The following is a 14,536-nucleotide window of genomic DNA, read 5'->3' as shown; positions in this document are numbered from 1 at the left end:
AGAAACTAAAAGTGTTTCACAGAGCTTTTCTAAATTAGATGGAGATGTGGTATCATGATTCTATTGCCATACTTCAAAAATTCTAATAACAAAATGTGAAGAAAATTTAAAATATGTGCATGATATTTCTAAGATTTAATTTTTCAATGACTAAAAAGTAGAACACCAAAGGACCTAAAAGTGTTTTACACAGAATGCCTAACTTAATGAAACTCCATGCCATAAATCAGGTATTCAGAATTTAAATTAGGCTTGTTTATAAATGATGAGACAACTGGGACATTATAAATCCAGAATCAACTTTCTTATCATCTTTTATAACTATTGTATGCATGTGCTCATGATGTGAGCAGGATAAAATCTAATACATTGTACATGTACATGTATCTATCAAAATTTTGTTTAAAATAGTTGTTCTCCTTATTCTTTAAGCAAGAAATACATCATTTTTGACACAGTTTTACTTTAATGACTTAATAAAAACTTCCCATTAAGTCAATAATACCCATTGCAGATTATTATATCGACTCTACCATAACCATGATAACCATGTCATATAGCATTTACAAGGGGAGATAATTCTATATTAGTCTTTCAAATAAATAGATTATTCTGTTTAATATGTCAAAATTACAAAAAGTTGATCAATAAAAGAGGTGTAAATTACATTGACCTTATCCAAATGATTGGACTTTTCAATTTCTCAATGAAATTCGTATGAATAATAGATAGCCCTTTGTCCATGGGGCAAAGTAAAAGCAAATTGCAATTATTTTTGAACATTTTCACTGCAGTAGAATTCCTCTCTCTCTCCAATAGATTTTCTACCCTCTTTATAAGTCTGATTTGAAGTTCTGCTGGAATCACTTCAAGCACAAAATCCAGTTAGTATCAGTTCTGAAATTCTAATCGGAGAAAATAAAGCTATTATTGAAATCTTTATTGCATATTAGGACTGATAAAATGAATCAAACTTTTAACTGCCTTCCAATTTCAATATAATACTTCAATCAGAATTTTCGATTAACAACAATTTGCTATATTTAGTTGTAACAGTGATTTCTTCCGGCTATGCAAACAGAAAATTTAAAAGAAATAAATCGTCTTAAGCACAAAATTACACAAACACAATTGTTTTAAAGTTAATCCAAAAAGATGTACTGCAAATAAAGTGCTTCAAATATCTCCATTTATTCTGTTCAACAAGAGCTGCAGGCTTTGATAAATTTAAGTTCATTTCATTAAAAGAACCAATAAATTTAAATTCAAATTTATTTAAAATACATTGAAGCTATATTGGACAATATTCTTCATTTTTGTAGTTGCTACAAAAGGGAAAGTGATTGCTTCCATCATTGTGTTTTAAAAATGTTATACAATTTATTATAAATGACTGATGTTTGTAATGGCAATATCAATGCAAGAATAAGAACATTTTTTTTAACTAGCTCTCAGATCTGCCTTTTTGTTGAGGGGATGTAATACATTGCCTGTCCGATTTAGTAAGGAGCCTGAAATTCAGTGGTTGTAGTTTGTTTCTGTATATCATTTTTGTTTTTCGTTCATTATTTTGTACTTAACTTAGTTATGCATTAGTTTCTTGTTAGAGTTGTTTTAAATTTGCAATTTTTTATGCCTTTCAAAGCTGATTGTACAGCATTGTTGAAGGCTGTACAGTGACCTATAGTTTTTAATTTCTGTGTCATTTGGTCTCTAGTGGAGATTTGTTTCATTGGCAATTACACCACATCTTTTTACATTATTTTTTCTATCATCAGTGCTCATATGATTATTTTAAGCATGGTGTTTCAGATATTATTTGAGGCCAGCTTTGTGCTCACTTTACACAATATATATATATATATATATATATATATACAGTGTATAAGTACTTAGAGACTAACCAAATTTGGAATTCTAAAAGTGATAATTCACTTGTTTTCCATCTGCATAAAACTGTCATATTTGTTATGTTATGCAAAGTAGTTGATTTTTCTGTCCTTTATACATCTTTTTAACACAAAAATAAAGACATTTGACTGCATATAATCAAATGACAACTTTAAAATCTTTTGGAAGAAGACATGATTACGTAGGGAATAAACTCATGTGTTTTGTGTTATAAATTTCAATTTATAAGTATCCAAAAACAGGGTGTATATGACTGATAGATTTTAAAAGGGCCCACATGATACATTATCACTACCAAGTTACTGATGAAATATGAAAAAGAAAATCTGTTCTATAGTACTGATGAAATGTGTGAAGAAAAATTTAAAGTTCATTCACTAGTTCCCTTTGAAATATCAAGGTGTCAGCTAACAAGAAGAGAGTGTTTGACAGATCTGAAAAGTGCTTACAACTCACCACTGAAAAGTTGCTGACTATAGATGAAGTCATTTTGTTCAGTTAGTACTTGAAAAATTTTGAAAAAAAAATGAAAGTTTATTCACCGTCATGAAAAATCAATGTAATGGCAGACAGGAAGGTGTCTGACAGATGTTAAAAGTACTCAAATGTTACAACTCAACAGCTACAAGCTGTTGACCAAAAAGTAAAGTTAGTCCGTTCAGTTGTACATGTACATGTACTTTAGAAAAAGTGACCAAAAATATTTGTTGGACAAAACAAGGTGCATGCAATTCTATATAAGTTATAACCTCCACTCATTGAGTTATATTTACCCAGGGAATATACTGAGGTAGTCTTTTTTTTCAGTTTTAATGTTTTGAAGCTTTTGATTGCAGTATTCAAATAGTCTATAATTTCCTTCCTTAAATCCTTTTTTTTTTTCCTCCCTTGTTACTTTTATTTGTATGCTCATTTTCATGGTTTCTACTCTAATTTTAATCTGTTATAATGCCTGCTCATTTTCTGGTTTCTACTCTATTGTTAATCTGTTACAATACATGCATGTTGGGAAAACCAAATTGTTTGGAAAATTCTGGCGCAGCAATAGCAGACATTTAACCAGATCATAAACAATCGACTCAAATGCTGAAATACTCTCACATGATTAAATTTGACTGTATTATTTTTCAAATTTCAATGTCCAATTCTCTATAGAGTTGTCTAATCAACTACCAATTAGCAACAAAGCAACAACTACCACCCACATGATCTATTAATAATAATCTCATTAATGTCAAAATTAAAATCTCATTAAAAGTTTCAAAGTTCAAAATGTGAATATATTAAGTCTCCCAGTGTATTACATTATCTTATCAGTGACAATTAAATCATAATTTATAACCAGACATGGATTTAAGAATTTATTTCTTGTCTGACATAACAGAAATAGCCATATGAAATCATAGCTGAAATCCGTGACATGCAAGTTACTATTTTGGAACAAGTCTAGAACCATCAGACATTTATTCCTGATTTAATCCACTATATATATATTGGATTCATTATCAGTCGTTGGATACCAGTTTTTCGTGGATTTTGTTGGTAAAGGTTAACCATGAAATTAAATGCTCAATGAAGAAAAAAATCTTCTATTGGCATTTATACAGACTTTGGTATAACCACGAAATCAACTATCCATCAAAATTGGTATCCACAAAAATTAATGAATCCACAGTAATTGGAACCATATATGAATCCACTGATCTCTATTGTATCCTTTAAAGGACCAATAATGAATCCATTTAAGCATCTGTTTGGAATCCAATATGTCCATTGCTGTCTCTTCAAGCAAAAGTAAAATTATGAGAGACTGCAACAATTTGAACTATCTGATTCTGGTTCAGTGTGTAATTAATTTGAACATTTACTGTGTTGCAGAGCATACAACAAGCACCTGCCCTATCACTGATAACAACAGTGCATCAGTTAACAAGCTGCACAACAAAGGTACACATACCATGTACTTCTTCATAAACTTTCCAGCTTCTTGTCAATGCCATCAACTTAGTTAACAACTAAAAACTACTGAAAATACCATTTTTTTTGCAAGCAATTTATTTATGTGACTTTTGTGAGAACAATTTGTTAACTTTGTCTTCTTAAACTGATATTTAACAAAATTAGTATGAAACAAAAATGAAGCCCGTGACTTAATCAGCTAAAAAGGACTAAACACAAAACAAAGAATCCAAGAAAATAAGTTAGTTAATTGTACTTTAAGGTTAAAATAAAGTCAAATGAAAAATAAACAACAAAAAAATAAGAAGAAACATTGAGTGAGATGAAAGACTTGTAAATAATGTAAATTACTATCTTCTTAGTAAATATGTTATGGATACATGCCAAAGATGATGAAATGAAACAATTGGATTTTTTACTATCATTGATTTAATTATAAACATCTTTTTTTCTACTCTTGTAAACAAAGAATACAAGGTTAGGGATTAATTAAATACTTGTTTTAATAGAAAAAGTGATAAACTGTAATAAGATTAAAGATAAAATAATGCAAAATGTATTAAATATTAATTTCCAGAACTTCAAAATAAATAAATATTTAGAACAATAATCTCCATGAAGATATAGCCAGCTGAAACAGATTAAAATTTGCAAGTCATGTGTTTCAAAAGTTCATTTAACAACCTAAGCAGATGTGGAAATAATAATTCTTCTCCTATATTTCAATATTAATGAGGTTTCTAAAATCTAGGGAAGAGCATTTTCAGCATTTTGAAAATATTCTTGTTGATTTGAATTCATGATGGAATGTCCAGAAGAATCGGTAAATGTAAATTAACTACATAGTTTATCATAAACATCTCCACGTGTGACAAAAGAAAGGGAAATTTAAGGGGAGATAATTCATTTTTATTAAAATGATGGAATGTTGGATTAGTGTAGTGTCAATTTGATTTAGAAATAATCATTGATGGCTGCTCTTTAAAAGATTAAAAATGTTTGATTTTACAAATATAATGTTCTGTCTTATTTTGGAAAACTATCTTGTTTCTGTTGGGTTTGTTTCTAGACATCATCTTATTATCCCACCCTAAAATCACATTCCGAAAGAAGCAGATTTGCAAGATAACAAAAAATCTTCCCAAAAAATCAAAAACCATTTGAAAACTACTTTGTCTGATATCTTTACAAATGAATGGTTCCCAAACAAAAACTGTGGAAAGTTGGAAATTTAAAAACAGAAAAACTTAAAACATATTTAGTCATACAATAATATGAGGCTAAACCAAAAACTGATAATATAGAGACAAAATCATGATAAAATGACTGCTCCTCACTTGATAAATATGCAGATTTTCTGATAAAAAGAAGCTCTGAGTTTTACGACATTCTTTGCAGCTATAAAGTTCAAGAGGAACAGTTAGAAAAATGTGATTCAAAATGAATCAGAAACCACTAAGAAAAGATTTGTTTCTTTGTTGGTCAATAATGGTATTTAAATCTGCTAAGCACAAAGCATTTTCTCTTGTCTGCACTTTAAATTACCTCGCTTAAATAGCCAGATTTATGAAACTTTTTTTCTAAAGCAATTTCCTTCGAATACAAAAACACAATTAAGTCGAGACAAACAAGTTAAAAAATTATAGTTCTCCAGTGCAAACAGTAGTCAAATCAAATCAATTGAAAATAATTTGAAATGATCGAAATTTCTAAGAATCACTAAAGAAGGCTGATTGGATACATTTAGACTCCGTTTTAAATTTCCTCTTAAAAAAGCTTCCAATTATATAACAATTGCTTTCATCAAAGCTTTAAATGAAATTAAAGTTTTTCTTGATGTCAATGCTATAGAAATAAAATAACTTAATAATAGGTTTATGATGGCTATCAAAATATTGGTTTTATTTGCCAAATTTTCTAAAGCATATCAAACTGCTACACCCAGATGGAATCTGACGTCAATAAAATAGTCCTACTTCAAAACTCCAAGTTTAATGCAGCATCCGTAGTGTTCTTTTAGTATTCGGTTGTAATTTAATTTCCAAACAAAATAAAAAGTTTAATGAAAATTTCACATGCACACTAGTTAGTTTATTATTTCATTAGCTAAATTTGATATTTCTATGGTCAAATGATGAAGAGACTGCACACAACCTAATTTTAAGTTTTCATCGTTTAATGTTGATTTTATATCATTTTGATAATGGCATATGTGAACTATTATAAAATCAACATTTAGCAACAAAATATCATCTAACCATAATTTGAATCGATTTTTTATGTGGTTATTTTCTATTTCATCCTTTAGGCATAAAATTTCAAATATTGAAGATTTAATTTCAGAAAAGGCCAGCTCAGGATGATTTAATTTGATTAGTTTGTATATTTCAGCAACAGTCACTTATTTTATTTTTTTTTTCCAATTATTTTGATTCCCAGAATTAGCAATCCTACTTGTATTGATTTTATATTTCAATTTTAAAGATTGAAAGTGGCTTTTTTTTTGTGTACTGACTGAATTATTTCCCTTGATTCAGATGAAACAAAGTTACTGAGTTCACTTGTGATAGCAATGTACTGATAATAGGGTGTTACGGTTTCCCAAGAGCCAAATGATCAATCATTCAATAACTTCGTCAGATATACATGTAACAATACAGAAAATAATTTAACTGGAAATCATTATAAATATTATCTTTTTTTTTGCATTTCAAAATTTATTTGGAAATTTTTGTATATTTTTAAGGTCTTGTTACACCATGTCTTGACCAAACTATTTGTAACAGTAGTAATAAATTGGAATTTAGTTTATAAAGATAAAATCAGTAATTATATGTTATCATCTGTGCATTTAAATAATATTTTTCGGTTTGAATAATTGATTGATGTTGAGTTATGTCCAGTTGCAAATATTACATGATTATGTCAGCAAAATATTAACACATACCTGCTTTTCACTAGACCAACACACAGAGTTTGAATTTTTACCTGCTAGCGCACTAAGTAACTGTAATCAGGACGTTAACTTATTTTGACTCAAAGAGGTCTTTGCTTGGACTCTTTTAAAGAAGGATGGTGCCAGTGAAGCAGAAAATATCAGTTATAAAGTCTGGATTGATTTGTGGTATCATTGCCAATAAGACAACTGTCCACAAGAGACCAAAATGACACAAAAATTAACAGCTATAGGTCACTGTACAGCGTTCAACAATGAGCAAAGCCCATACCCCATAGTCAGCTATAAAAGGCCCCGAAATGACAATGTAAAACAATTCAAACGAGAAAACTAGGTCTTATTTATATATAAAAAATTAACGAAAAACAAATATGTAACACATAAACAAACAAAAACCACTGAATTACAGGCTCCTGAGATCAAACTCACAACCTGTTGCACTGAACACAAGCAAATAACCACAAAGGTAGTTTGTCTTTTTCTGACTGTGTTTCATAGTCTAATGCCTCTGACTACACCTAAAAATGTAATTTTTCTTCATTTTCAGAAACTAAGCAAAATTGGAAATAATTGCTTTAGAACCTGGCTTTCAGTTGACAGAATATGCCAAGAAATATATGAAAGGGAAAAGGAAGTCTTGACTAAACTAATCAGTCCTGTCTTGTGGTTCAAAATTAAAAAAAAAAAAATATGCTTTATCCAAATGTAAAATAGATTAAATCCTATGGACACAGATGATGCCCCTGCTTGCATATAATGTTATAAAAAGACATCACTCAAGAACAGCAGAAGTGACACTACCAAAATCTGTACTTTGTAAAGGGGCATAACTCTTGAAAGGTAAAAATTATGCTATCAAAATTCAAACTTGATGTATATTTTGTGGTAATAGCCACATAAGTTTGAAAACATTTGAATGAGGCAAACTAAAGTGAGAGAACAGAAACCAATTTGGAACATACAGATGTATGGTTGTACAGACGTACAGATGGATGTATAGAAGGACAAGGGTAAAACTTAATGCCCCCTCAATATAACAGGGACATGAAAATTGTTCAAAGTGAACTAAAACACCACAGAGTACACCCCCAAGGTGTAAGTATAAATAAGAAATCACAAGAGCTGCCAACCAAGAGACATATTAGTATAGACACTTTGCATAGTGTAACATTTTTTCCTGCATTTATATTTGAGAAGGATGGGCTTAAAAAAAAACGTTTGTTTACTTGATATATAGGAATCAATCTTCAAATTCTACAGGAAGCAGTTCATCAACATAACTAGGTAACGATGACATCAGTTTATGAATGAAATGTGCCTCTAAATAATAACCTGACAGTGATATTTCTGAATTATTGTGTACCCTTAAATCTTGTCAAACTCATCAGGGGAAACTTAAATATGTTAACAACTAAAGTAAGTCATACAACCTGACTGTAAGAATGTAAGTCATGTAGATATGAATAATGCAATATACCATAGAATAAACATTAAAATAGGAGGAGTTATCGTTCCTGAAAGGACATCAGATATAAGAAACTAGAAAGGTTTTTTTTACTAGTTCATAGTTAATAATTCAAATTCTGCTAAAAAAAATAATTATTATTTTCAAGGAATGTTGATAGAGGAATCTATAGAGGAAACTGGTCTTCAGTAATTGTCAACTAAAATTGGATATTCAACTTTTTTTGCCTTTTTTTTTAAAGCACTACGTTGAAACAATACGTTTTCCCCTTACATATTAATTTTTAAACAACTATTTCGTCAATCATTTTTTATCAGCTTATTCATTTATTTATTTATTCTTAAATTGTACTTTTAAATTAGTAACATATTTAAATCTGAAGCAATTAAATCTCCCAACTTTCATTGTCTTCACAATAATTCCTCTGTTTGTGCATTAAGACAATCAAAGTATAACATCTCTCATCTCTTTATTACAAGCGATGAGACATACTAATATAAATAGTAATATCATAAAGTCTTTATAATTTCGGCAAAGTTTTGTGAAATGAAAATAAAAACAGATGCCAATCTCCACAATGCTGTCGTGTTTCATTATATACACCATCTATTCTGTCAAATTCTTAGCTACAATTGTAAACTACACACCTATTCCAACAAAAGAAATATGCAAATGCAAGATGTCGCAAATACTTCTCTGATCTTTAGTAATTTTATCTCTAATTTCTCAAAAAAAGATAGGCAGGTTGCCAAACCTTATATTGAGCAGCTTCAATTTGACTTACACACGTTTCTATAGGAACCCCTTTTCATCTGTCCATCAGTGTGAATTACAATACTTATATAGTTATTGTTTTGCATGCATCATGTAAATTTCACATGATGTTTATTGTTTTGAGTCATTTCAAGTTGGATGTTCATCAAAATGTCGCAGAATTGGTAAAGCAATAGATAGCTTCTGTGTGGTATACATTCAAGGGAGATCACAAACACAATACTTTCATTAAACTATAAGATACTAAATTACCACTTTAGAATTAACTGCTTTCAAACAAAGAAGCCGTTTATTTTAAGTAAAGAAATTAGAGGAAAGCAATTAAGTAAAAGACATTCAATAAGAGAAATTGTGTGAAGGGCATTGTGGAGACGCTGTACGACCAGACAGAGAAAAAAAATCTGTCCTGTCAAAGTGGAGTATAAACATTAAGACGACCTTGATGAAGGTTGACAGTTTGGATTTTTTAATACTTCAAAATACTTCAAATACTTAAAAAGTTATTTTTTATCATTATATTCACATTTATAGAAGATGTTTTATTTCTTTTACATCTAAATAGCTTGTAAACCATTGAAAAACTTTTATAATTCTAATTTTTGTATCATTTTTTATCCTCTTTTTTTAATGGTTTTGTTTTGTTAACCTTGTTAAACAGTAGTTCTTTTTAGAAAAAACACAAGCAAGAGATCTAGAGGTCTGTGAACTGCATGACAGAATAGACAAAGAACTGTATCAGCTTACATTATCAAAATGTCATGACATCAGTTAACTCATTAATGAATTACATGTTCAATTTTAACCATTTAAATTAATGATAAATGGCAAAAATTTACATTCTAAATAAATATTAGCCATAACATTACACCCAAGTTGACATTAAATTGTTCTAAAATTGACAAAACAACAGATGGCAAAAGCTTATCATGACATTTTAAAGAAAAGCTATTAAACGGATAGTAGCTACGATTTTCATTAAAATTACTTTTTAAATCTATATGCCGGATTTTGTACAAAAAGTAAAATAATTATGATTAAAACAATTACTGGTTACGTTCCATTAAGCGTTTAGAAGCTTTTTAACGTTTAGCACCTACATTTATTTATTGTCTATAGATAATAATTCGATGTTAAGCCCAACCCTTATTCATATGACCTTTACTCTTCAGTTCCTAATGCGCAATCGCACATTGTGCCTCGAAGGGAAAATGGTCGAACAGGGGAATGTTATCGCGGAAATAGTACGTGAATTTACAGTTTCAGCGAGAAAAGAAATAAAAAAGAGGTGCAGACAAGTTATTGTAAATTAAAAATAAAAAACGTCGACGAGATCGGTCATTAAAATCACTCAAAACACCTGCCACGCAGGCAAAGTCAAACAGAAGTAGCCGACGGTTTGTGTAATGTTTACATTTCTTAAATTTTCCAGATCACATGAAAAAAAATCTCAACGTGTTCATAATTGTCAAAAATATGTTTATAGATTTACGGGCAGTAATCTCCCACCTTAGAAGAAATTATAAATCAACTTCCTAAACTTTAGTATTATTTTTCAAGTGTATCCTTCATGGAGGCCCCAAATTTAACACACAAACACGTGTATACATTATCGGCATGGTTAAGTCATACAAATGTAATAACAAGTGTAAAATATCGCCATTGTTGGAGAATCTTGGGTTGGAATAATATGCCGGCATTTGTTATATTTTTTATTTACATAATTTGATAAATGGCGTCAAATATGTACGTTTAATATAGAGTAATTATCAAATATGTAAGAAAACAAAAAGCACGTGTTCGTATCTATATATATATCTTGGTTAGCTCACTCGCTGTGTCGGCAAAGTTCGGGAAGTAAACCCGATGCATAATTAATGAGATGAATAGGCACACAACACGATATGAATTATCAATTATTAACACATCTGTAGTTTATGAAAACATTCTAGCGATCTTATTGCTTATATTTAGTACATATCTTTGATTTTAGCAGCTTTAAAACTTGTTCATATTTATGTCAAAATCGTAGCTACTATCCCTTTAAATAAAGTGGTATCAACAATCTACTAATTTGCATTCTTTCAGTACCTACAGTGGATTCGTTATTATTTGTGGGATACCAATTTTGTGGATATTGTGGATAAAGGTGAACCACAAATTCAAATGTTCAAAGAAATACAATTGTTCTGTAGGCTTGTCATGCAGACTTTGGCAAAACCACGAAATTTAATGTCCACAAAAATGCAATGATTACTGATCCACGAAAATAAATGAATCCATAATACATTTACAAGCCTTCTTTGATAAAATGTTATTCCTAATATTTCTGTGTGTACCTTTAGCATGCTTCTCCTAATCCTTTTTATTGTATTTTCTGCTTTCATTATTCCACTGGTTGAGATTAAAAGGGAGGTGATTCAAAAACTATTTTAACTGAGCCTAATTTGTGTACCTGTGCCATATGAAGAACCTTATGAGTGGTGTCTTTTGTTGGTGCTGATGGTAGATTTTTGAAAATTTTGCTTACAGGATTACTGGACTCTAGGCTATTTAGAACTTACTATATTGTACAGACATTTATTTATTGTTGAAGGTTGCATGTTGAGTTCATTAGACCCTTTTTCGGTTTGTTAAAAAATGAAAAAAAAATTGACCGTTTTTAAACTAACAAATATTTTTCTGAGCACAAAGGCAACTGATCTCTGTTTAATGATTTCAGGCAATTTTAATTCTTCTGGTAATTTAATGGAAGACCTAGCATTTCCTAATTGTGTCTAGAAATCACACAATCCATTTGAAGTGCTGTAAAGCTGAGAAAGATATTGCCGTAAGAGGAAACAATGGCTTGAAACAATTAAACCTCTTCTAATTCTCTTAAAGTTTAAAATCTGAACACTTGAAAAGCTTGATTCCATTAGAAAATTTTCTTGAAGATCTGACTGACATTCACATTGTTTTATGTCTAGACTTGAGTACTTCTACTTAATTAATTGAAACTTTATTTCTTTACTTTTAGACCATGAAAGCAAATTAAAGTTGTCCAAATATTGCTTAAAACTAATTATTTCTTCTCTTTTATTTATTAATCAAATTACCAAATTTTGATTCGAAACGTCAATAGTCAAGATCTTTTATTTGCGAGACATAAAAATCTAATTTATTTTACTCCATAAAAATGGGGGAAAAACAATTACACATGTTTTTTGAGAAACAATCAATATGTCCCCCAAAATTCTTATAATCAAGTTGTGATTTTAATAGGTTTCATTTCAGATTTTTGTTGTGTTAATGGCTTTTTAATATAATTTTAGGGGTCCTTTAATAACAAAATAAAAAGAAACACTCTACTTGTAAATCTTCCATTTATCATTCCTAAACAAAGATGAAGAGGTCTTTGAGAGTTCTTTACATTGAAAAAGGCAGAAGGGATGTTGGACGAGTTCAACCTCTCCAAGTTATGACTTCAAAGACACTTATACTTTAGAGATTGACAAGGACAATGTACTGAAACTGCCTCTAAAATAATCATTTTATAATCAAAACTGTCCTCACATTAAATGAAGCTTCAATTATTGTAGTTACTGAAAATTTGACTTCAAACAGTTGCTAACAATTAATGAAAATGACTTCCAGAGTATAATATTCTTTTATTATTTTGTCAAATCTTATGTCAATTTTAAAGAAATAGTTTCTTAGACGTAAATACTTACGTAATAGTCTACGTATGTATGAATTTTGTCATATGACTTAAACAATTACTGAAGTGGCATATGCAATAATACTGAGCCAAGCACATGTTTTCAGAAAATTCAGTGATGTGTTTTATACAATAAAATTGAAAATAGAAACAGATAATGTGTCTGAGAGACAAAGACCCAAAGAGATGAAAACAGTCCAAGGCTGCCAAAGGGTCTTTTTAGAATCTGTTTAGAATTTGAACAGCTCAATTTTTGGACATCTTTTTTAAAGGTCACTTGTACTATGTATGGTGAAATGTATAGACATCTGTCTTCAATATGACATACTGTATCTATGATTCAGGTATTCCTTGCAGCCTTACAGAAATACATACCTTTATAAAGTGGAAGAGTCTTTAGTCTTCTCCAGCAATATTGTATAAAGTGGGAGAGTCTTTAGTCTTCTCCAGCAATATTGTATAAAGTGGGAGAGTCTTTAGTCTTCTCCAGCAATATTGTATAAAGTGGAAGAGTCTTTAGTCTTCTCCAGCAATATTGTATAAAGTGGAAGAGTCTTTAGTCTTCTCCAGCAATATTGTATAAAGTGGGAGAGTCTTTAGTCTTCTCCAGCAATATTGTATAAAGTGGGAGAGTCTTTAGTCTTCTCCAGCAATATTGTATAAAGTGGAAGAGTCTTTAGTCTTCTCCAGCAATATTGTATAAAGTGGGAGAGTCTTTAGTCTTCTCCAGCAATATTGTATAAAGTGGAAGAGTCTTTAGTCTTCTCCAGCAATATTGTATAAAGTGGAAGAGTCTTTAGTCTTCTCCAGCAATATTGTATAAAGTGGGAGAGTCTTTAGTCTTCTCCAGCAATATTGTATAAAGTGGGAGAGTCTTTAGTCTTCTCCAGCAATATTGTATAAAGTGGGAGAGTCTTTAGTCTTCTCCAGCAATATTGTATAAAGTGGGAGAGTCTTTAGTCTTCTCCAGCAATATTGTATAAAGTGGAAGAGTCTTTAGTCTTCTCCAGCAATATTGTATAAAGTGGAAGACTCTTTAGTCTTCTCCAGCAATATTGTATAAAGTGGGAGAGTCTTTAGTCTTCTCCAGCAATATTGTATAAAGTGGAAGAGTCTTTAGTCTTCTCCAGCAATATTGTATAAAGTGGGAGAGTCTTTAGTCTTCTCCAGCAATATTGTATAAAGTGGAAGAGTCTTTAGTCTTCTCCAGCAATATTGTATAAAGTGGAAGAGTCTTTAGTCTTCTCCAGCAATATTGTATAAAGTGGGAGAGTCTTTAGTCTTCTCCAGCAATATTGTATAAAGTGGGAGAGTCTTTAGTCTTCTCCAGCAATATTGTCTTGCATTAAAAAAGATGCACAGTCACATGGGTAATGAATAAAGGATTCTTCAGGAAACACCCTGTAAAAAAATATACAAAAATATTGTAAAAGAGGCAAAATTGTAAACTAGCAATGATTGCATGTTCTGTACAGCTGGTCTCTAAATAACAACTAAATTTTTAGAACAGATATTGTTTCATCTTCATATGTGTATTACCGTGATGAAAGTATCATTACCCATAACTAGAATTTGATTGACAGTATATACACTGGACATAGATGGCATCATATTTTTTTATGCTCAAATATGTACCCTGTAATTTGGGAAAGATACTTTAAAATGGTTAACTGTCCCCAAATACTACAGTATATGATAGAATTACAAATATCCAAGGTATCCTGGGTTTTTTTTATTCTGAAACTTTTACCAAGATGTTTTGTGAAGTTTCTTG

At 30.2% G+C, this 14,536-nt stretch overlaps 1 protein-coding gene across 3 annotated transcripts in view; it reads right to left on the bottom strand.

Annotated features, from left to right (window-relative positions):
• Nucleotides 1–14,536, bottom strand: part of LOC143045189 (uncharacterized) — a 116,104-nt gene that overhangs the window by 65,990 nt on the left and 35,578 nt on the right. Inside the window, exon 1 of one of the 3 annotated variants that reach the window (XM_076217531.1) lies at nucleotides 13,138–13,601. The exons of the other annotated variants lie outside the window; for them this stretch is intronic. The gene's annotated coding sequence lies outside the window, so the exon portion shown is untranslated. Of the gene's footprint in view, nucleotides 1–13,137; nucleotides 13,602–14,536 lie in introns of those variants that run through there. 3 annotated transcript variants of the gene reach the window in all.

Source organism: Mytilus galloprovincialis, chromosome 1, assembly GCF_965363235.1.
Source record: "Mytilus galloprovincialis chromosome 1, xbMytGall1.hap1.1, whole genome shotgun sequence".
In the NCBI taxonomy this organism is placed as follows: Eukaryota; Metazoa; Mollusca; class Bivalvia; order Mytilida; family Mytilidae; genus Mytilus; species Mytilus galloprovincialis.
This window is presented reverse-complemented; position numbering and strand designations above follow the sequence as displayed.